Here is a 24283-nt window from a genome sequence, read left to right on the forward strand (position 1 = left end):
CATCTACTCCAGCGCTGCTGTACTAGGAGAAAATTTCCTGTCGCTATACTGCATGATGGGAAAGAGAAAGCAGGTGCTGAAATGATCCCCTTTCATGTTGAATAATTGCACTGACGCCCCCCTCCCCCCACACACATACACCTCCCACCCACAGTTGCTTAGAAAATCCTCCCCACAAGCCTTTGCTTCTGCTTGCTGTGGCGGGTCCCATCCACCTGCCAAGGGCTAAACACGAGTCCATCCATCACAGCACCACTTGACAAATACATTCCATAATAGAAGTTTATTTTTTATGGGAGGCTGAATCAGAGGCCTTCCCATGCATACAAAAATGTGTCAGAGTTATTTATGGGACCTGCTGAGAAGCACAATATGTCATATCAAACTCCTATTTTCCCTTTCCTACCAGCACATCGCCTGTCAATATCACTGCAGCTATCAATAATGTGGAACACCGGCGGAGATAAAACCCTGAGGATCTGCGGGTCACACGGAAAGAACGTCCTCTCCTGCTGCTTTAGAAGACACACACATACACACTCAAGCTGATAAGACCGCACTGCCGCACAAGATGCACAGGTTTACAACAAGCAGCTCATGGACAGTTGTCTTTTTTTTTTTGTTTGGAAACAGTTTCACACAAGGATTTGAATACCAATGTGAGACATATTCATTCACAAACACAGCAACCAAGACATGTGCATGGTGATGTGTTCAAATCCTTATCTTTTTAGCAGAAATTATAAATCACTCACTCTGGCTGGGATAAAATACTGAGGTCAGAGCCTGTTACATCTATGATGCCAGTCGATGAACAGTGGAAAAGTAATAATGCAAGCTCACTGAAACTGTATAATACTGATATCTATCTCAGTATTTCAGTTTGCTATTTGTGCAAAATCAATTGTTTCCCAATGAATTATCTCATTAAAGAACAGAAATCTGAACATTTCAAGATGTAATTCTGTTCAGCTGTGTTCCAGTCTATAAAATAATCTTAACTCTAGACTGTATCGTTGTGTTTAAAGCTGTCTAAACTGTGTTGTTGCTTGGAAATTGTAACCATACTATGCAGAACTTGTTATCAAGACAGACCCCACATTTGCAAATAAAGTATGTCAAGCTTACACCTTCATTTTTAAAAAATATTTGATTGACTTACACTCAGCTTCAGAACCTGATCCATGTTCATTTATTTGACATTCAATGAAACAACTTTGTTGGACAATGCTGGGCGGTAGAAATAGATCACATTCAGTTGAAAATTTAGCTTACACTACCCATAAATCAATCTGCTCACAGACAGTTTGGTTTGAAATTTGTGTGCCTTTTATATTCACAGCCAAACCAGCCTGGAGCTGCTAGCCTCGGGCAAAGACTAGCAGTCACTGCTTTTGATATTTAAACTGGAAATCATTGACCGCTTCCAGAGGTGGCTTAACTGACATCTCTTTAGTTGGTTTGTCAAATGTGGAATAGAACTCTTTTAAACTTCAAATGTTTAAAATGAGTCTTTAAACTTTTGTAGTAGGACTACCAAAGACCAGTTTATATATATATATATATATCAGGTGGGAGGTGAGAGTGATTGAGTGCCTCGAGCCTACAGCAGCCCCCCCCCCCCCTTTTAAAACATCTATAATCAGTAAACCCCTTTGTAATCTTAACACAAATTAAGAATGCAAACTGGAACTCACTGTCAATATGCAGTGTGTGCAAGACTGTAAGGTATGGTTCAAAAGTTGCACAAAAAGTGACATGCTCTGCTTAGGGAGCCACGTTTGCCAAGAACACAAAAGGAATCCAATTCATTGACAGCCTCATCTGTCTCAAGGTGTCCCAGTAAATTCATTCTCTGATGCACGCACCAATTCCATCCCCAAATCCAAGTTGAGCAACATATTAATTGAAATCGAACGCTGCGTACCAGTTCACCTTGGGCGCTCTATGTTAACGGCAAGGTCCAATAGTGTCACTATGTTAATGATCCTACTAGATCACTAATGAACAGCTTTGCTGAGCTTGGAACAACACTGAATAGACAGAAGGGGCGATACAAGGAAGGGCACTGGATCCATGTTTTCAGCTCGTTGTGACAATAACTAATGAAGACGTAATACATTTAAAGCATACAGTAGAAAGTGGTGTGACCTTCAGGATTACATCAAACACAACATAAAGAAATAAAGTCGTTTTTTGGTAGTGATTGAAAACAAAGCATTTTACACAGACAAGGAGACATTTTGAGACTCAACACCGTACAGTTACCAAACTCATAATCAGACTACTGGCTCAAAGAGCTAGAAGATATTTGGCTGAAAGTTTGTACACATGGATTTGTTTTTCCTGTCATAACAGAAGACTAGTTTTTACTATATTGTCAGTTAACTTTTAGAAGTCTCTTCTGGCGTATCAGCTGTTGCGGTGCTGTTAGTTAGTTTACCACTTTGGCTCAGACTGAAATTACTCAACAACAAAAGTATGGATTAACAAGAAACTTTGACCAGACATTTATGGTCCCCAGTGCTTTGTGGTAAAAAGAAAAACTGTTGTAGCTATGTAGAAAACAGAATTTAAAGATTAAAACCACAGTCTAAAGTGATTTATTGTTAAGCTCTGAAAATTTGATCTACAGTATTTATTGAGCCAACTGAAAGTACAAACTTCATATTTTCCTTTCAAAAACCACTTCCTGCCTTTTGACAATGAACTGCTCATCATTTTTTGGATAACAGGGTTTGATTTACACTTTTCCAGAGGACAGCTGCAGAGAGAGCTTCAGGGAATCATTGCTTTTCCACACAGGGCCTGAGGCCTGTCAGTCATCTTGACAGACATGTCCTTTCAGGGTAAGAAAATGCACCAAATAGGGTCCCCAGATAAAAGCTGACAAACCAATCAAACACAGACAGAAATTAGACTCTTCAACTTGAGAACTGTCAGTCATAGTGATTGGTGAGCTTTGCAGGTGACTCCACGCCAAGCAGACAGCAAGAAATGTCTGCCTCAGATCATGAGTCTTTATAAAGAAAAGCAATTAGTCTTCTCGTTTCTGTATCAACGTCTGAATTTAAGTAATATGCAGGTTTAATAAATGCAATTCATGCTTCATCTCTTTCTTCAAAACTAGCTGTCTAACAAGTTAAGGTTTGAAGCATGAGCACTTTTCATTTATGTGAAAAGAATAAAGTTTAAGTCAGAGAGAGAAGATTTGTTCTTGACATAAACGTTACATCTTCTCACTTTTTTCACCTTACAGAGGTGTGAGAAAGCTACTTCCTTTTTTAGGGGTTGCTTTCAGTGCACTATAATTTGAGTGGCTTTCTTACACTTTTAATTAGATTGGGAGTTTTAGCTGCCTGCTTTCTATAAAGCTTGTAGGTGTTCCTTTAAAGTCTGCCAACGCCATCAGCCAAACCTATTTGTATTTCTCTTGCATTTTAAATATGCTGTCCTGTTGTGTAATCCAACAGCATTCACCTCAATCAGGTCCATCTCTTTTTTTTTTTTTAAGTTATATTTTTTGCCTTTTTGCCTTTATTTGATAGGATAGCTGAAGAGAGACAGGAAATGTGGGGAGTCAAGAGCGGGGGAAGACATGCAGGAAATGGTCGACCGGCCGGGAATCAAATCGGCGACCCCTGCAACGAGGACTGTAGCCTCTGTATGTGGGGCACTTAGACCACTAGGTCACCAGTGCCCCAGGTCCATTTCTTGAAGTGGTTTGTGTGCATTTGTGTCCGTTTGTGACTGAGTGTGACAATGCTGATTTTTCAATATCATCAGCAGAGAGAATTTTTTTTTTATTGGGACCATCTTTAGTTGTTGTTTCATGAGAGATCCTTTACACAAATTAACTTACAAGGTAATTTTTGAATCACATTTCGGTGAAAAAGATTTTAAAAAAAAATGTTTGTAGTTCTCTCATGAAAGTGGGTGCTATTGTTTAACTGAGAAAAGGGAGGAAATAAACTACAGAGTAAATGGGGGCATGCATATTTATTAAAACTCACTTGACTCTGACTTACTGAGGCACTCTTTGAACTATCTACCTGTACTTAAACTGCTAAAAACACGCTTTTCCTGAATCTTTCACATCGATGAATGGAAGCCAAATATCTTCCAAACCCCCTCTCAGATGTTGAGGACTAGTCGTCTCATCATCAGGCTGGATGTTTTCTTTCATCTTGATCAGCGCTTCTAAGGTTTCACCTCAAATCAATAAATGATCCTGTGAGCGGTTTGGTAAACAAGTTGTCTTTTTTAGATGTGTACACAAGTCAAATATTGGAATATGTTGTGACAGCACTGTTCTGTCCCATTCTACTCCACTTTTCTCTCAGATTCACTCAAAGAAGAAAAAAAAGCTGTTTGGTGTACTACAGTGGATATTCAGTCATTTGGGGAATATGTTTTTTCTTATTGGTAAATGTGGACTGAGCTGTCTTTGGCTGTAGGAACTCAAAAGTGATATGCAGCAATATAAGGAAAGAGTCTAAGAGTTAAATGAAGCAAGCAGGAAGGGGTGAACCAAAGGGCCAATGCGTTAATCATAAAAGACGGCTGCTAATGACAAAATGTAAAACATCAAATAACAAAACTTTTTCAGACCCTTGACTAAAGTTCCCTGGCAGGGGGGCCCAGCTTTCTCCCCTAAAGCCTCATGTTAGTGCGCGGTTCACATAATGATCTCCAAATCCCCCTACAGTACTCATGACAGACTGCAGCCCTTTACTTCCTTTTATGTGCTAATCCTTAAAACATGCTTGAAAGACACAAAACATCTGATGCTGATGGGGCCGAGTCAACTTTTCCGCTGATTATCCGAGAAAGTGTGTGTGTGCATGTGCGTGTGTTTGTGTGCGATGGAGCAGAGGGGTGAAGTCGGATCGGCTGGTACAGCTTAACATGAATTTGGTTGCAGCGAGGTTGGCGTCACATTATGAAATGAAGTCATGTTGTAGGAAAAGAAGTGTACGTCAAGCTCATTTTGCTCTCGGTCTGCCGCTGTCTCAGCCGATGTAGTGCGAAGTGACACTCAAACAGCTCCAAATGAGCTCTGATGCCCCGAGTGTTGATGTGTTATGCCATTTGCCGTTTGCCTCATTCATAACTTATGATATTACTCGTGGTAATGGCTTAGACCCTTTTTGCCAAACATAATGAAACGTGATCAGTAAAAGGAATCTCAAAGTTGGCTGTCATTTCTGTCTCAGTAAATTCATTGAAGTAAGTTGCTGCAAATCAAAATGTTTGAGTTCCTTGATCTCAAAAGTGTAACTTTTTTTGAGGGCTGTTTCAAACGGCTGAGTGGATTTTAGCTTTAAAACATTAATCAATAAAATGCAATTAGCATTAGCTCTAAATCATGACATGTTTTCTTTTGCTGAGGGCTGACTTTTGGGTAACTTCTTGATAAGTTAGGGAGTTTTTACTAAAAGTTTTGCTTTTTAAAAATGTTGATGCACATTTAGCAAAAAATACTTTTGACATTGCAATGTAAGGTCACTGGTACATGTTTTCAAGCCATAAGTGTAGAAACATTATCAGACAAATCAGCCCGTGTTGACATTCTGAGACACTGGCATGAGACATAAAAGCTTCTGCCCATCATACCTGAAACAGTTCAACCATATCACCATAGGTCATTGATGCTCAACTCCCCACTCTGGAAAGCTTCAAGGATCCTAGAAAATATCCTTTTTTTAATTAACATTTTCATACACTTCCCTTGTACAGTACCAAAACATAACAAGTCACAAGCTAAGCTATATGCAGCTATAGCTTTGCCACTGTTAAGCTAATATAGCTACCTTTACTGTTTGAAAACATTAGCTGCTAACAATAGCATTACATCGCTGACTAGCAAACATTTGGGTTTGATAGTGATATATTAAATATCAAAAATTCGTTAAAAATACATTAAGAGTAGCTTTCTAGCTAATTCCCGTTGTACTTGATGCGATTCAACCCTGTAACCGTAAGTTCATTAATACAGGAAACATCTGCAAGACCTCTAGATTACAGTCAAGAGATTTTTTTTTATTTAGTTGTAATATTTTTAAACTCTTTGCTTGTATGAAACATTATGGAAACAAGCCTGTAGCATAGCTAATGTTTCGCCAAGACAGTCATCTCTGGTCTAGCTACTGTTATACAACAGCTAGCAGTAGCATTATCCCACTGACTAGCAAACATCTTTGTTTAAACTTGCTGTTAGGCTAAGTTAAAAATACAAAAGACATCATTTCCAAGCTGATTGTTTTCTACTTGAGTAACTGGCTTAAAAATAGTATTGGCGTATGACTAAGGGTAGCTAATAAATACAATTATGGTTTACCTTGAAGTATGGCTTGACATCCCTCTGGATTTTCACTATCCATTTTCTCCTCGATGGATCCAGTAAGAATGGGCATAATTAACACAATTTGTCACATTCCTAAGATTTATAGGATATGCAACCTCCAGAAGCTACAACACTATAACAGTGTTAGAGCATCCTGCCCTGAGCTTTACATCAGAGTAAAATGGCCACCACATGAAGGTGGCATAATGTACATGAACTGGGAGACTGCATTGTCCAGGGATGTAATACCAACATAACTAGGCTCATCATTTACCTACTCCATTTGACTTAAAATAACACAATACGCTGAGTTTGATATTTAACATTACATAATAAGAAAATACATATCTGGACTTATCAAGGTTAAACTTGTGTTTTCCATTGTTTTACAGTCACCACATGTGTCTATCATTCATCCACGGTAGGTTTACGGCCTCTTCAGGTACACCACAAAGCCTTTTTGTCCTGCAGCATTAAGTTGTATTTCATTGCTTATACAGCATTACAATTACTCTGATGTTGACCTCATTGCTGCTGTTTATGTTTACAAGCTCTTTCACAAACACAGTTTTACAGCACGCTTTATTTACTGCAGCTACAGCGGGTTTAATGTATGTTGTCTCATAAAAAACACACAATAAAAGCAGCAGCACATTTACTATTACTCTCTGGTGGCCGTTCAGTCTTGTCACACATACAGGGGCCCACACAGCAAACTGCTGTTTAAGGGAATGTATGTTTAGAGAAAGGGAGTTGATGAGGTGCAGAATAGAAAAGCAATGCCTGATATTTATTCTCTGAAGAATGTGTGGGATTTAAAAGTTTGCACGTGTGCATGTATTTTGTTCTTTAGCTTATGTGTTCAAATTAATACAATAAAGTGCAACCAAAATATCATACTCTGTATTTTAAACAGAAATTGCTGTTATTTTTTTCTTTGAAAATATTGTCTTTATAATATTGCTGTAGTATTTTTCTGACTTAAAAACTTTTATCAATTTTAGCTCTGTTCCTCTTTTACTTTTTGATATGTATTTGTAAGATCATAGTGGTACAAAATGGCACTTACCTCATTCCAAACCATATGTATTTTTATCAGTTCAACTAATACTGACAAAATCCCTAAAAAGACAATTGTCATCACTATTTTATCTGCTTCAAAAAAGTGTCAACCCTCAGCACTATTGGGATAACCAATCAAATGAAAATCCCTCGTCTTTTGCTCATCAAAAATTTCCATTTCCTATCGTTTGGGTTTGCTCGATGCCGGATAGCCTTTCCTTTTTCCCAGGTGGAGGTTTAATTCGAAGCGAGGCACGGAAATTAGAAAAGCAAGCCTATGTGTACCTGTCAATCAATCGCTTGTTCATATGGGAAGCACTCCCGCTCAGCCACTGACAGAGTGAGCCTATTTGATCTGGGCTTTTCAAAGAGGAGGGAGCCTGGATGGCCATCAGAAATCATTTGCTTCTCACCAGGACATTTAAGTGCTATCTTGACAGGACACAATCACACCTGGGTTAAGGCAGTATCTGTCTTGTTAATCTTTCTTTTACTATAACAACTCATTCAGATTTTTTCATTTGATTCTTCCATTTAATCAAAACGTATTAAATAACTTGAAAATGAAAAGTTAGAGTGCTTAGTCCACACTAAAATTTGAGTTGAATGCGGTTTTGTACTATGGAAAACTATGCTGCTGTATGATGTTCAAAATTAAATTAAGTATAACGTACAGGTTAGCGTAGAGAGCATTAGTAAGACAGACCTAACTTGATATAATCGATAGGCCTAAAAAAAAAGGTTGACACTTGAGATTTTCAAAGAAACTTATAACTTTCATACAAAGTACAAACTGAAACTTACAAGAGATTATTCAAACCAGGGCTCTTTCGGTCAGCGTCCTGCAGCTCGCTCCATCAGAATGGAATCTGGTGACAGCACTATGAGAATAAAAATACAGAAAAATGTAGTCAATTTTATAGCTGATGGTTCGGTTTGCTTTTGTTGGACATACAATATGCAAGTATTAAATTAAGATCAATTCATAACCAGCAGAAAAGACAGATTAGAATCTGATTGACCTGATCTGGATTATTTCTAATGTGAGGACTTTTCTGCTTGTTGAGTTTAGAAAGTATTTTCAAGAGTGTAGTGACCAATGCAGGCAACAGCACAGTTTGTAAAGTTTCCAACAAACAATGAGCTGTCATACATTCAAACATAATAGACAACTACAATACAACAGAAGGCATAAAGAACAAGGAAAAAAAGTATATATCTGCCAAACAAAGAACTTTTTTTATTTCCAATAATTATGGTCTGAATTGCATTTCTGAAATGGGAACTGTGCCCAGCTTGTGCATTAATTGGACTACATTGTTAGGTTCAGATCAATTCAGTCAGTTATTAGTAAATACACTGCCTGTACCAGTGTCTTTTTTTTTTACTCTTATCAAAAACTTTGTGACAAATAATTACAATCATAAGTTGAAAACATCATTGCGGTTGATTTTAATTGGGAAAGTTTGTCCCTCATATTTTATTTCATAACTGGCTCTCAAAGTTTAATAAATAATACTTTTATCTGTGTCAGTGAAGGAAAAGTACACTGCAAAGTTAAAATCCCAGAATTTCACACTGATTCTGTAGCTGTTTGGTTTTTCATGCAGCAGGTATAATATAAGAATATTCAGAATTTTACAGAATTTCCCGTTAAGAGTGCTTAAGAAGTAGTGTATTGTGTAAAATAATCAACGCAATAAACAGCACAATACGTTCCTATCTTTACAATCAGTAAGAGAATGCTTTTCTTTTATGGTTCATACGTCACTGAGCTTCTGCATTTAGTCTGTGCTTTCAACTGACATAATCTGTATGTTGCAGTGCATCTAGTTCTCCTGATTCATAATGCATGTGTATGTATTTGCATTAAAAATTAAACAGCGCGACAAAAGATTTTTGGAAAACAAACAACAATGTTTTGTGGAGAAGTGCATTGAAAGTATTGCAATGTTTGATGCCTTACACAGAGCGTACACCTACACGTGGTAGCATTATACATTCCATGATGCATGATGATTTTTTTTTTTCCTTTATTAGTTAACAGGATGGAAACACTTTTTTTGTTCTACATATTAGAAATTAAGCTTTGTGCTTTATTTAATAAAAAAACATCTGCCTGTGTCTTGGTTGCTTTGCTGTATGCCCATCTGACAGACCTATGCAAGAATGATCTAGTTGTTCTACAATGCACAATGGCCACGCCTCTGAAAGAGGGGAACTGGTGCACATGACACACTGTTATTCCGTGGAAGTAAATCTAATTGCTCAGATATTTAAATGAGACCTAAATGGATGCAGACAGATTAACGGGGACGCTAATCACATGATGAGGGGTTTGTCCTTTCCATCTACTATAAATTTGTATTGCTGGATGGGTTCAACACCACACTTGTAGTATGAGAACCTGACAGTGGCTTCAGCTTCCAGATGCTAACCACTCCACAATGCCCCAGGCAACAAAAATGTTAATTGGGCTTCTAATATGCAATTTTGCTGGCCACAGTCTGTAAATATCACTTAGCATCAATGCAAGTAACCAGGCAGGGTTACGCCCTGACCTTACTGGCCTCAGTTTCCCTTCATATCAATGATAGTGGTTGATTTAACAATAGAAAATAAACATATCTGGAATGTATTAATGATGACAATGCAGTGAGTTACTGTTGAATTCAGGTACATGTATTTATTGTTATTCCAACAGATCCAGTTATAAGAGATACAAAGCAAACTCAAATAACTGATTGAATATTTTCCCTGCATATTTATTGGAGGGTTTGAAAATGAAAATAAAGTATTTTACAGTGACATTGTTATTAATATAGAATGCTGATTAACTAAATTGTAGATCAAGTCAACATTGTAAAAGCCTCAACTTTAAGCAATAACTTTATTGTAATGGCACAGTCAATAAGCATTATTTATTTGTTTAAAATGGAAATCCGTGCACACAAAAAGCAGCCGTCTTGTAATTGTCTAAGTTAAGCTGACTCCCGCCTTTGAATATATGCAGAGAGACATGCATTATTTTGACAGTAATGCACCAAAATGGCCTATCAACAGCAACAACTGTTCATCTCTCTGAGACAACCTATGCTGCTTATTGCTGTACATTAGGAGCTTAAAACGCTGCCAGAATCCCATTAATACATCTCATTGCATAAAATTTCCATTTGATTTGTATTCAGAATTTTAGATGACCAGTAGAGCACCAGAAAACCCTCATTATTTCATATTCAATCAATCACTCATCGGCGAGCGCCTGGATTCTGCCAGCTTGGACAGTGTGTGGTTTCATCTTGATTATGGAGATTGGCGTTAAAATCAGAGGAACAATACAGGCTCCTCGCGCATGGCCGTTCTTGAGCATGTCACAGTTTCATTACTATTGACAAGCTGCATGATAATGTACTTATGTGTCCTACTCGTCTTTATCAGGTCTGGGTCAAATGCTTGAAGCCTTGTGAGCCCTTGAGAAAATATACCTTCATACACCTTAAGATAAATTACATTAACAGTGTGAAAATGAAAATAAAAAAATATTAAGCAAAAAATGCAAGCCAGTATTCACCTATAGAACTGAAATATTTAGGTTTACATCGACAATATCTAGTTTAACATTGTTTAATTTTGATTTGAAAAGAACTACTTGTAAAATGTGTTTCTTGTATCAAAAGAAGTGAAACCAGTGCAGACTTTCACAGCACAAGTGTTAATTGTTGGCTTTCTGGTTTTGGTTGGAAAGCTATGTTCATGTAGTTGGTGGAATATAGTAGAACATTTTTTGCATGGATTTCTGAATAATGAAAGAAAATATGCTATATCATATATGGGACTCAATATCACAACAGGCCAAGGTGTAAATGACAACACCGATTATGAAGTTTCAAAGGCTCCTAACTTAGGAGACTACTTTAAAAGTGAAATACATTTTCATACACAATGTTGGACGACTGATAAGGTGCTTCTTTTGAACAAACAAATAAATTAGTTGTTGATACAGGAGCCGTACAGATGTATCTACTGGCTGAAATTATTGGCCCATGATAGTTTATAACTGTTCTCTTTATCCAGTCATCAACATGTATGTTTGTGAATAAGAATACGCATTATACAAAGACACAACATTTCATTTCACCTCTATGCTGATGACACACAACTACATCTCCCAATAAAATCTAACGCAACTCACAACCTCTAAAACATAACTATTTGTTTTGCAGATCTTAATGTCAGCAAATTTTCTCAAACTAAACACCAACAAAACAAAGAATCCAATTATTGGTCCAGATAGGTTAGACCCCGTCAGCCAGCCCTCCCTTGGCCCCTGACAACTTTATGTTAAACAAGATGCCAGAAAACTGGGTGTTACCCAGTGTTTTTGTTGAAAATGAAAGTTATTGTAGCAAACACTGTCTTAAGCCCATTATTTGTTCATTCAGTTGTCTAGCACCGCACTTTCATCACCACCGCAAAGTGCTGCTGTCACACAACAAGAACCTCAGGGTGGGAGGAGGTGGTGATGGGCTGTTTTTGAGGCCACAAACTTTTTCAATTTCACTGTCAATTTCCTGGGTAATTACTGGTGCTTTTGATGGACTTTTTATGACACCGGCTCCCCTCCTGTGAGACATCGTACGTGCTTTGTTCACTGCAAGAGGATGGGGCAGCAGTTCCCACTTTTGACACCAATTCCCACCTCCCATAAGTGGACCTTGTCATCACAGGTGACCCCTGTGGCGTTCGCTCCACAGGATGAGCCTGGACAGTGAGGCCAGCTGTACTTTATCTGCACCACTAGGCTGAGGATGGGTCGACTGAACCATGACCTCAGAATGTGTGTGTGAGGACAAAGTTTGGGAAAATGCATAGCAGTGGACTTTTATGTGCTCTGAATATCAAAGTATCCTCAGCTGTCTGGCCGGTCAGTAAAAAATGTGCGTCGATGATATCTATGATGCATAAATAACAGATCAAAAGTAGCACTTAAACATCTATTTCCTATTAATCTTTCCAGATCAGCGGGCTTGACAAATCAGCCAAACAGGAAAAGGGTTCAGGGGCTTACTGGCCGGCACTGTCTGCATGGCACTTCGTCTAAAGAGATCAGAACACCAAGCACATCTCCCGCGAGATCGATGGGCCGACAAACAGATGAGCCCACAGGCCGGGGGTCACAGATCATTAAAAGCCATCTATCAGCGCCTTTCAAGGCCTCTAATTCCCCCAAATCGAATATTTCCATGTAAATATGTCAAAACAGGAATGAAATTAGCACCGTAGTTTATTGACTGTGATAAAATCTGAAAAGCACCACTGCACATAATTACATACTTGTCAGAGCCATAAAAATTAGCTTTATTATCAATGGAATGGTTTTGTACAACTTCATTTAGGTCCGATGTCTTCCAGATGGGGTTGCTCTCTGCACTTGAGCAGTTTTTATGCAGTGCACACACAGACACACACACACACACACACCATCGTCTTTTTCATCCCTTTATTCCCGTGCTGAAGCAAAGAGGAGAAAAAAAGGGAGTGAAAGAGGAGCTGCTATCTGTGGCAGAGTTGAGGGCCACATCAGCTGTGAAGTTTTTGATCTCATTAATGATACTGGCCTCCATTGTGAACCCTAATCGCACGCAAATCAAAAAGTTGGTGATGTTAAGGATGCTGAGGGTAAGAGGGCAGCTGTTTCAGCCCCTTTTAGAGCTGATGCCCTACAACAAGAGAGCACATTTCGACATATTCTCTCATTTGCACGACTTGTGGGTAACTACACTAGGACTCTTATTATCTCGAGCGTCTGAGATCTGCACCGCTTTACTTCCTGTCTGCCCCCTCCAGCCCCTGCTGCCTCGGTGAAGCTGCTCTAGCGTGTCAGTTCAGCTGCACTAACAGTTTTACCCCCATCATTTATTTAGCTTTTCATTATTATTTGTTTCTATTGTTCCATCTTTTCCTCACTCCATTATCATATCAATTATCATCTCAGTCACACATCCTGATTTCCACTCGTATCACATTTGCATCAAGTCGGTAATGCAGCCCTGTTACTAAATTATTCAGTTAACAACTTGAACTAGAAGGGCTTGATTCATATTTAAAACAGACACCTATTCTTAATGGCAGCTTCTGCTTAGTCCTTCAGGAGAGTTGACTCAGTGTGATTGTGTCTTTCTCTTGACATGAACCTTTCACATGCACACCTCGAGCAGTGAGTTAATACTCGGTCAATGCACTGATAACAGTCAGCCGCTCTTTAGATTCTCTGCATTCTCTGAAGGCAAAGAAAAGGACAGAAAAACAAGAAAATGTAAGGTAGTCAGGCCAACCTTAGCTTAAGTAAGATACATAATTGGTCAGTTGAAATAAAACTTACTAATACATTGCATGTACATCTCACATGCTTTAAGCTAGATTTATTAATAGAGGGCAATACCTTAACTGAAACCCAGAGAAAAATGGACACACTGGCGGAAAAAAAAATCAGATATTTTATCACAGACTATAAGTCGATACACCCCTGAGCAACTTACAACACTTAACAGGTAAATGTATGAAAAAAGTAGTTGGAAAACCTCCAAATACAAGGTGGTTAAACCAAAACCACACAATTTTCAGTACACTTCTTCGAAAATAATGGTAAGGCTTTCTTTCCTCCACCAAGATCCTTCAAGTTTATAACCACAAGGGCTATTACGAAACTGAGTCATCAACCGTGTTCTAAATGATAATAAATAATACATTTCATTTATATAGCACTTTTCAAAAAACTCAAAGACACTTCACAAATGACACACAATAAAAGAAACAGAATAGAAACACAGTGGATGTAAAAGTATTAACAGCTAAAAGCAGTTTCCAGACTACTAAATTCTATGTAAGGGCTGATGTATAGTGAGCAGGTGGTTGAAAAAATAGGAAATAGAGTTTCAGACAGGATGATCCATGATGGATTCTAATTCTCATAACTACAAACAAGTTGAAACCTAGTATTGATTTTAAATTTGGTTTCATAGATTTAAAAAATATTTATTTCTACAGCTAAAAATGTAGTCCCTTTGATTCCAATAGTTGGTTGTGCTTCAAGAGCAAAGATATTCTTAGCCTTCTTGCAGGTTGAGTTGATATTTTAGTTCACAGTAAAGACAGAACATAGCTGTTCTTTCATTGGCATTTCTAACAGATGTTGAAAATAACAGCAGCACCTGTATAGAGTCCCTTTACCCTTTAACTTTTATAGCCTGTTGCCATTTTCTTCTCACTCAACCAGTCCTGTAACACTTCCAAACTGTGTTGCCGCTTGCGGTTGCTTCATGTCTGTTTTCTTCAATTTGGTTGAAGTCTCTTTCACTAAGCTCCTAGTGTGTTTTATCATCCCTTGCTAGTTTCTGTGCTATACATTTCCTCATCTCCACTTCTTTTCTTTGGTGGTGAATGGTAAGCTAATAACCAAAAATCTAAAGTTTCATGCTTCCCAAATTGACTAAAGATATCTATGTTGTTTTCCCTACCAGTATATAAAACAAGCTACACCAGAACGCTAATGTAAACTTAAATTTTTGCTTCTGTGCCAACCCGGACTGATGGAAAGTGTTTGAACATCTTTCCCCCTGTCCTTCAATTTAGCTATTAAACACAGTGATTTGACTATTTCTTCCATCTTTGTTTTAGTTCAGCACCAAACACCCACACTGGGCTCCTTCAGCAACTTATTTGATTCTGAAGTTTCACCTTTTGGATGCAAACTTTACCTAGCTGGCTGGAAGTATTGTTCTAAGCTGGTGAGTTAAGGTAGCTGCAGCTCAGCTTGCAGTCCTGACTTCTGCAACCACCCATCCAGTGTTTTCCCTAGTTCAATCAATGATGCTGATGATCTTGTTCCTGGTGAAAACTTGTGAACAGTAAATGTCTTTTTGAAACTCATTCCTTAATGATAACAGCCTGACATGATGCAGTTTCAGCAGGTTAGACTGGTGAGTTGACTTAGAGACTCCTTTACTTATGATTCAAATGTCCAATACAAAGTTCACCTCTGGAGTTATATGCCTTACAGATATGGGAAAAATCTGATTTTCATATTATGAAAATATAAGACTGGGACATTTTAGCACATATGGTAGCCTCAGAGCAAATGTTCAGATGATCATCACCTCTCCACCTTTGGGATCACTCCTTTGGGAAATGGTTCCTTCGCATAGAGAATTTGTTTGATGGAGGGATCTCATTACCCTGGACCAAGGACGCAAACACCAGCAGCCCAGAGGTAGTGATTAGAAAACGTTAATGCTTCTCCCATGTTGCCTATCAAGGGTATTCAAAACACTTTTCAATAGCTTAACCTATTACTAATGAATGTATTAATGATATTTTGGCTCTTGAGAGTCACTTTCCGGGTTGTTTGTGGACACTAGAGTGTTTTCAATATGAACTCTCCTTTCTAACAAACTTTCTCTTAATTCTTCCCCGGTGTGCTGTGAACCATTCTTTAAACCTCTAAGAATGCAATGTACCAGAAATTGCATACAATGTTGGATTTTCAAGGATTAGGTTCAAATTTAAAGAATATACATTTGATTTAGTTTCTCAGAGATCCAAATAAAATATATTTTTTATCCTGAAGGTAAGGAGGCACGGTATGGATGTTTTTTAGCTGATACCCAATAACGGATAAAAACCTGCTCCTGATGGCAGATTTTGACGTTGTAATGATTCACCATGTGACTTTAAACATTTGCCGTGTTGAAACTTAAGGCCTTTTTCCTCCTCTTGAAATAACGACGACACCATTTTTACACCCATGTCAACTTGATCTGCACTTATTCTTCTTCACTGCATGTAATGACATATTGCATACCACCTCATATTTTGTGGCACAGGTCAGAATGTGTAGTTTTTTTGTGATATAAATGAAAACAATTTGCATCTGTTGTTTTTATTGGATAAAATTTACAGTATATCATATTGCTTGAATCTGTCAAAAACATTGAGCAGAACCAGACTCATTGGTAGACAGCCATCTGCCTTAACTACATGGAAAAGAAAGTGTGATGAAGGGAGAGACCAAAGGAGTGAGATTGAGACATGGTAATATTTTTCAAATATGACTGATCAATCTCTAGAATATAGTTGTTGGCTGGTGAAATTCTTGTATTGATCTATCGCAATCATTACTCAATTTACGACTGAAGGGGTAAGAAAGAAAACATTGTTTCTCAAAAATGGACAAAAGTGTTCAATAAATATAAACAGTATGCCGTTCCTCTTGTTCCATACTCCATCTTCAGAAAGGCTGTCACGCATTGAAAGATTTTGTAAGACATTTTGAGCTTATGATGTTTGCAGTAACATCATTATTTATACTCTACATGATTTAAACACCTTGATCACTGACCAAGCAGCCTGTGAGACTGTGATTTGCAATCCCATCGGGACAGTGGACTACATTAAATCTTAAACAAAACTTGAACCAAAGAACATGCCCATCTCCTGATTCAAGAAATGTGTGACATCTCATACTGCATGTCAAAAAAATGACTCGCTCAGTGATAACAGACACACTGCTGATGCTATAATAAAGCACAGCAGTCATGTCATTCTTCTGGAAACAACAGGGATTTACACACCTGCTAACAAAGCTTCTCAAGCAAACAATGACAAGAGAGCATGTTGCTAATTTATGCCACAAACACTGACACTGATATTTGTCTGTAATTAGATGTGTTTTAGCAGTAAGCTAGCATGTCTCACAGACATTTGTCACAGTGCAGGAATAATTAACTGTAACTAGCATTTGATTTGATTTATGTTGTTGTTCAAAAGGCGTCATATTTTTTGTCCTATGCTTTGCAGACTGAAGGGTGGAACAAACATATAACCACTCGGCTATATTTCTTAAGTCACCCTCAATTTCAGCTGACCATTTTCCCAAGATCCCTCTTCTCCCACTTGTCTAATTACCATAGAAGTCTTTTTTCAAACACCCCCTCCATCTTTCCCCGAAGGGGGCCACATGCAACTATAATTGCCTCCCTCATTAGTTATGTTTTCACAAGACGGGATAGGGGGCAATTAATTTTATCACTTAATTTTGTCACTGATATTTCAACTGCCTCAGTATTGATGTGTCCACCACAGCCGGGCCCATTTTTCAGGAAAATTAATTGACAAAGCTGTAAAATTTATCAACATATCACCAGATTAGGCGACAAATTGATGCAATGAGGGAATCAATTGTGTTTCTGTCACTGGGGTGCGAAAGCGCGGCCCCGCACAGGGACCGGACGAGCCAGACCACTGTGAGAGTGACTTCTGTGGCAGGTAACGTGATTTATGTTTTTATTTAGACAGGGGGCATAAATCAGAATGAGTTACAAGTGTGGGGCTGCCTCCCCCAACAGAGTCACACAATGGCCTGCACAAAGCATATGCAACACACACCAAGTTCTCATACAGACGCACACAAATGGATGTGCACAGACAACGACATATTCAAAGACAGATGACCAAAAAAATCAATAAGAGAGATAAACTGAACATATATAACAGAAAACTAAGGCCAGGGATAGAGACATGATAAACTGAAGCAAAAACAGCATGCAAAATAAATATCCAGAGTGTGCAGACAGATTTAAAAAGTAAAGAGCAAACTTGTCAACTCAACTAGTTTTGCACTGAAAAGACTCAGTCATTTTAACGGAAAAAGGTAAGACAAAGACTGTGGCTGAATGCTGTTAAATTGGTTGCAGAGTGTGGCTACCATTAGCAGAGATTAGCTAGCACCACCTGCCTTCAGTCCTCCTTGCAGATCAACATCCAGGTTAAGTTTAACTCAATTGCCTGGATCAAAATACTGCCAGGCTATGATATGCTGTCTGTAATCTGTGCATGTTTATATTTGGGTAGAAAAGCTTCATAGCATTATTAAATTAGCAGGTGGCTGGGCTACAGCTTAGACCCAACCCAGCTGACATTCCAGGCCTAGAATACTAAAAATACCAATATTTAGTTGAACCAGCCGGTAATTCTAGTGCTGACTAGCGATGGTGATGACACTAAATCATGTTGTGGACTAAACATGTACATCCCTAATTCAGACTGTGTCTAAGTGTCGTTTCAGTTTAATTTGTTAAGTTTGTAACGTTACATTGATGATGAAAACAAATTATTATTTGTCAGAGCACTGTAATAAATTTGAAGATTTTCTCATCTGACTGTTTCAGATTTAATGTAATATATATGTGTATCTGCTAACATTTGTCTTTCTTTGGTTTATTTAACTTGTAGCGGGTCAATGCTAAATATTAAACGCAAATGTCATCATGTGATGTGTTGGACCAGATTTGGCTTAACGGTAATTTTCATCGGCAGCCCCTCACCATGATTGACAAATAATCTGAATTATATAAAAAAATAATGCAACATTTTCAAGTCTAAACAGCTTTTCATAAAATTCCAGCTCTGTACCTTACTCTGACGCATTCTATAAAAACATTTTTAAAAAATGTTGGTATTCATAATTCTTACTATTTATCCACATTGTCCAAGGTTTGAGACCAGTACCTGAACAAAAACAAAAATAAAGTACTCATTGGGGGTCCATCGAGGCTGGGTGGGTGGCTGGTGTCCCTGTCACCCTCTGTCCCTCTGCTGTCCCCTCCACTGCGGGGGCCTGGTCCGCGGTCGCCCTCGCGGTCCTCTTGGGGGGGGTGGCGCGCAGCTGGGGGGTGTTACTACGGCAGCTGGGGGGTGTCCCTCCATGCCCCCGCGGCCTGGTCCATCGGTCGCGGGGCGTGGCTGGGGGGAGTGGTCGGGCCGGCTGGGGGGTTGGCCCTGCCCCCTCCGCCCTCCTCCCGCTCCGGCGTGCCGGTTGGCGGGCTCTGGTCCGGGTCCTGCCCGGCTGCCTGGCTGTCTGCTCCTGGTGCTGGGCCCCTTCAGCCCTGTTGGCTCCTTTGGCTCTGTCTTGGGGGGCTGTGGTGGCGGTGTTGTGGAGGTGTTCCTTTGGGGGGCTGCGGGATCTCTCCCCCCTCGCCCCCCTTTCCTCCTGCTGGGTGACCTGAGGGTCGCCCTGGGTGCCCCGGCGGTACCTGTTTGCTTCCGGTCTGGGTCCTTGGCTTGTCCCATGGCCTGGGTCTCCCGCGGCGGGTTGGGTCCTTCGGTCTGACTGCTCTCGCGGCCCGGGTGCTGGGCTGAACCGCTCGGCTGATCTGACCCAAGTGGTATCATCTGCACCAGTGGTGGTCTTGTTACACAAAAAGAACACAGCACGGCGGCAACCCTCTGCGACCCAAGCTTCAGTAATGATTGTGGACACTAAGGGTTGCTTAATCATTAGTATCACCGCACGGTGTTTTTTGGTGTCATGGTGAGATGGTCCCTCTCCATCTAAGTGTCTTGGGTCTCTCTCTCCTTCTCTTTCCCTGTCCCTTTGTATATCTTTGTGTATTCCTTCTTTTACTTTATTTATTTTTTTTTTTTTGGCCCACCTAGGTGTGCACGCCCTCTTTTACAGAACATGATATTAGCTGTCAATAAAAGATAGGCCAGAGTTCTAAGAGGGATGGTGATGGTCGCATGCACACAGTCACAAGCACAAAAGAAAAATGCTTTCTTTCTTTTCTTTTGCTGCAAGAATAAATTGCATTAATATTTGACAGTTTGTGACAAACATGACACAAACCAGAAATATATATGCAGACAAGAGGAAAAGAAAAAGAAGAAAAAAAACAAACAAAAAATAAAAAATAAAAATAAAATAAAATAAAATGTTGTATCAAGGGGCAAAACACACTCTGTCTTCACTGCTGGTTTCCAGAGAGTAAATGTGTTAACATCAGCTGGACTCCTTCAGGTAAGGTTACTCTAGGTCATATAACCTGAATATCATTAAGCTCTAGAGAACAGCTGAACCACTTCAGTTTATTGTTTCTTTTATAGATATGAAAACCTAGCTGTGTTGTTTTACCAGGAGCACCTCTACTGTTTGACTGCGTCAGCACATGCTCGACTCTTATGACCCAACTTTGAGAAAAAGTCTCCTACACAAACGCACAATCCTGGCTGTCTGTAAAACATCTACCCAGCATAACACAACAGTTTGTATGACAGTCAGTCTATCAAAAGTATTCAGTTGACCCCCATGCAATCCTTCAGAACATGGTGAGAACAAATTGTGGACAAAATGGCCACAGCGCATCACCTACTGTTCATCCTCTCAGGAGGGCACACATTTTATCCTCAGCAGAGAGAGAGGAGGAAAAAAAAAACTGAATAACACAGCGTCTCGAGAAGCAAGCAGGAGAATTGCTTGGGCGCCGGCACTGTCATGTCTGTATAAACAGGCATTGATTTTTCTGTCCAGCCCTGGCACCTCAGCCATTTATTCTCAGCTTTGTGGTTGGGGCCCGGCGGGGGCTGGAGAAATTCTGTTACAGTCCAGTCGGGCCCTTGAGGCCTGTGTGTGAGAATAGATTTCACCTGTAAACGAGAAGAGGGACTGGAGCCACTTAACAAGGGCAGCCTGTGTCACCAGAGGGCAGGACGGGTGAAGTCACACTGGATGGATAATGACACATACTGAGGAAAGAGAGGGAGGATGAGAGCAAAGAAATAAGGAATGGGAGGAAAGGGAGAAATGATTGATAACTGTGGAAGAAAGAAGAGAGGAGAAAGAGGTTTTAAAGCTTTAAGTGGAGAGGATGAAGTAAGGGGAAAAAGAATAAAAAATAGACATACGAGTGAGGAGAATAAAACTGATTAGTGTCTCCTTTTGTCATGCTGTATGTCTTTGTATGGTGTGAAAAAAATCTCCTAATACATGACCAAAAATCATGTAAAATTGATCAACTCCCTTTGGAGACAATTTTACTTCACACAACCAGTGGAGCTGCCCATTTGTAGGCGTGAGCATTTTCAGCAAAAACAGTTTTCCATAGTCCCTGGGAACTATTGGAGGATTATTAAATCAGTGTGATCCCCATTGTGCCTAAATACAAAACCCAAAGACAGAGACATTTGACAATTCATAGTTGTTGTAGATATGCTAGTTTGATTCATGCATGGAAATAATTTATATCGTGCTCAAGACGGCTGTATTATTTGTAATTATGGTGTCGTAAACTTTTTCATGTTCCAAAATGTGGTCAACTGGGGTAAATTCCTAAATATGAGCACCCTTTTTTTTTTATCTACTGACAGTATACTTCAGAAACAGCCAACTCAGACAATAGAAAAATACAACAGAGCAAGCCTCTGGGTTCACAATGAATAAACATATAAAATATGTTGAGGTCTAACTATCAGCTCACAGATGAACATTTTGTTTTGCTAGATGCTCAGAGAGTCCAACTTAAAGGAACTGGGACACCTGTATTTATTGGATGTGTTCTGCTTTTGGCATCATACTGTGCATTAGGGAATTGTTGTACAAATGTTCAAGTAGTGTGCATTCCTAAGAGACCCTAATAAGAGATATACAGTGTACTGGCATCCACCTGGCAGTATGGGAGAGGTCAGGAAGCATCTGGAAACCGAACCAAATCTGTCTTTTTCTTTACTGCAAAGAAGTAAATCAGAATGTATAAGTATAGAGCATGAATTCAGTCCAATTACTGTACATCGAGCCCTTTTTTTGTAACATGTTACTAATCCACAGTATGTACTTAACCAATATTGGAAGAAAAAAATTGATCCAAACTACTATCAGGTTGTAAACAAGCACAAGTGACAAATGGCATCTTGTACAGTAGTGTGACTCACGGTATTTTGATTAATAAAAAATACTGTCATTTAGATAAAGTTGGATGCATCAAGTGAACTCTGCGGAGTGACACGTAACAAACAGGCATATATAGATGTTAGCCTGCAGGGAGGATCGGAGGCTAGTGTTGCTAGCTCTGCTGTTAGCCACACTATGTAAATGCGTTGACATTGTTTACCCACAGACTCTGCCATCCCATATTCAGCCGTGTTACATAAACGGTGCTAATTCATGACTTCTGTTTTTCAAAGAAATTTGGACTTGTCGGATTGTCAGTATTTGAATTTCCGTTTAAAGAACTAGCAAATTAGTCGCTTTGAAACATTCCTACTTTTGAGAAAGGACATTAGAGGCTTGGGCCAAAGAAGCCAATCCTCATGATAGAGGGTTGCATCTCTGCTGGTTTCAGGTTGACTGCATTTTCATCTTTTGGTAGAAAGGGGTCACGTATGCTCTATGTCTGGAAATAAAAATTAATCACATATCAGTTATTTTAAATTAAACAATATATCGATGTAAGGAAAAAGAAAACTATTCTAGAATCATCCTTAAAAAAACACTACCTTGATTTTTTTTTATTTTCGCTCTTTGTGGCTATATCAATACATATTTACAACATCCTTCATAAGTTCCCTCAAAATGCGGGCGTGCATCTAAGTCAATTTTAAAATGTCATTTGAATTTAAATAAAGTTATATGAGGGTTTGAACACAGCTTAACTGCACAACAAGAGATTCTGTCGAGGAATCATCGGCTCAGCTTAAAAGGTAAAATGAAAAATACAAAACTATAAATCTAAAAGGCTGCTTTCATTAAGACAAATTGTTAGAAGTGGTTCAAAGAAACAGCTAACTTCAACATCAGGGCAACCTGTAATTGAGAGGAATTAAAGACAAACTGTGACACACACACACACACACACACACCACACACACACACACAAAGCAGAAAGAGAGCTGCTCTGTGAAGTTTCAGCAGAGAGTGACAGTAATGATAGTGTGTGAAGGTTAACTCCTGGAGAAAAAGCGAAGCTCAGTCGCTGAATGTGAAGGAGAGGGCCAGGTTTGAAAAGTACTTATTAGTCAAACTGGGTAACAACGACGCCACCCGTACGCTATAATCAAATCACTACATATACCTAACTGCATCTGAGGGGAAACCAACCTTACAACCCTGACAGGAGGGTTATTTTTACTGATACGTTGCCAGCCTTTTTGTCTTTTGCTCTTGGTAAAAATGGTGCCAACAACAAATGGAAAGAAATACAATAAAGAGTGAACAGGGAGGAGAGGAAGGGGGATTTTGGGGACCTATTATGAACATACACTCCTCTTGTTTTCCCCTTCTCTGCCCTCAAGTTAACCATTCAACTGTTTGTGGAATACATAGAGCACCATGAAATTTTAATGACCCCCAGCATGCGCAGATTTCCCTATCCAGTTTTTATTTAGTAGCAAACACTCCTACTTGTCTCCTCTGTGATCAATACGTGCTGTCTTGGAACCAGGCGACGGGTTATAATGTTATTTTACGAGATCAGATGGCTCCCTTTGATCCCCTGCTGCGATCCGTCTGATCTCCTACATCCGACAGGCTGCAGCTTTCGTACGCATATTATGTCGAGGAGCAGGACAAATGGGGGAGAGGAAAAACAACAATGTTCCTGTTCAAGGAAGTGTTTGTTAACCAGAGAGGGATACAAAAAATGTGCAGTTCATATTGTAGCTGCTGGTGGTGTTTTGTTTAAGCTGGCACTGCTGCTCAGGAAAAGTGCACATCAAGCAAATTAACACTCGCAGCTTTGTCCTTAATTGCACATATGAGAGAAGCGGAAGCTTAGGGACTGTTGTATGTAAATAAGGTTACATTTTGTTTTGTTTGCTGCTGGTGCTTCATCATGAAAAACAGGTTTTCTCTTTGTCCTATTATTTAATACTTCTGGGTATACTGTGTTTAACAGTAAATTCTACAATAAAATGTTACATAGATCAATTTTAAAAGTATTAACAAAATATCTGTGTCAAAGTATACAAAGAAGTTTTACTGACCTGACAAATAACATTCCTATTTTTTTCTCTAAATCTATAAGTAGAGGACAGAAATAAGTTTTCCAA

The 24283-nt window shown here is 39.2% G+C and overlaps 1 protein-coding gene across 5 annotated transcripts in view; it reads right to left on the bottom strand.

Annotated features, from left to right (window-relative positions):
* Positions 1 to 24283, bottom strand: part of tshz1 (teashirt zinc finger homeobox 1) — a 195146-nt gene that overhangs the window by 105402 nt on the left and 65461 nt on the right. For all 5 annotated transcript variants that reach the window (XR_004634325.1, XR_004634326.1, XR_004634327.1 and 2 more), the window contains exon 2: positions 8213 to 8289. The gene's annotated coding sequence lies outside the window, so the exon portion shown is untranslated. The remainder of the gene's footprint in view (positions 1 to 8212; positions 8290 to 24283) is intronic.

The sequence above is a fragment of the Notolabrus celidotus genome, chromosome 16 (genome assembly GCF_009762535.1).
Source record: "Notolabrus celidotus isolate fNotCel1 chromosome 16, fNotCel1.pri, whole genome shotgun sequence".
Classification (NCBI taxonomy): Eukaryota; Metazoa; Chordata; class Actinopteri; order Labriformes; family Labridae; genus Notolabrus; species Notolabrus celidotus.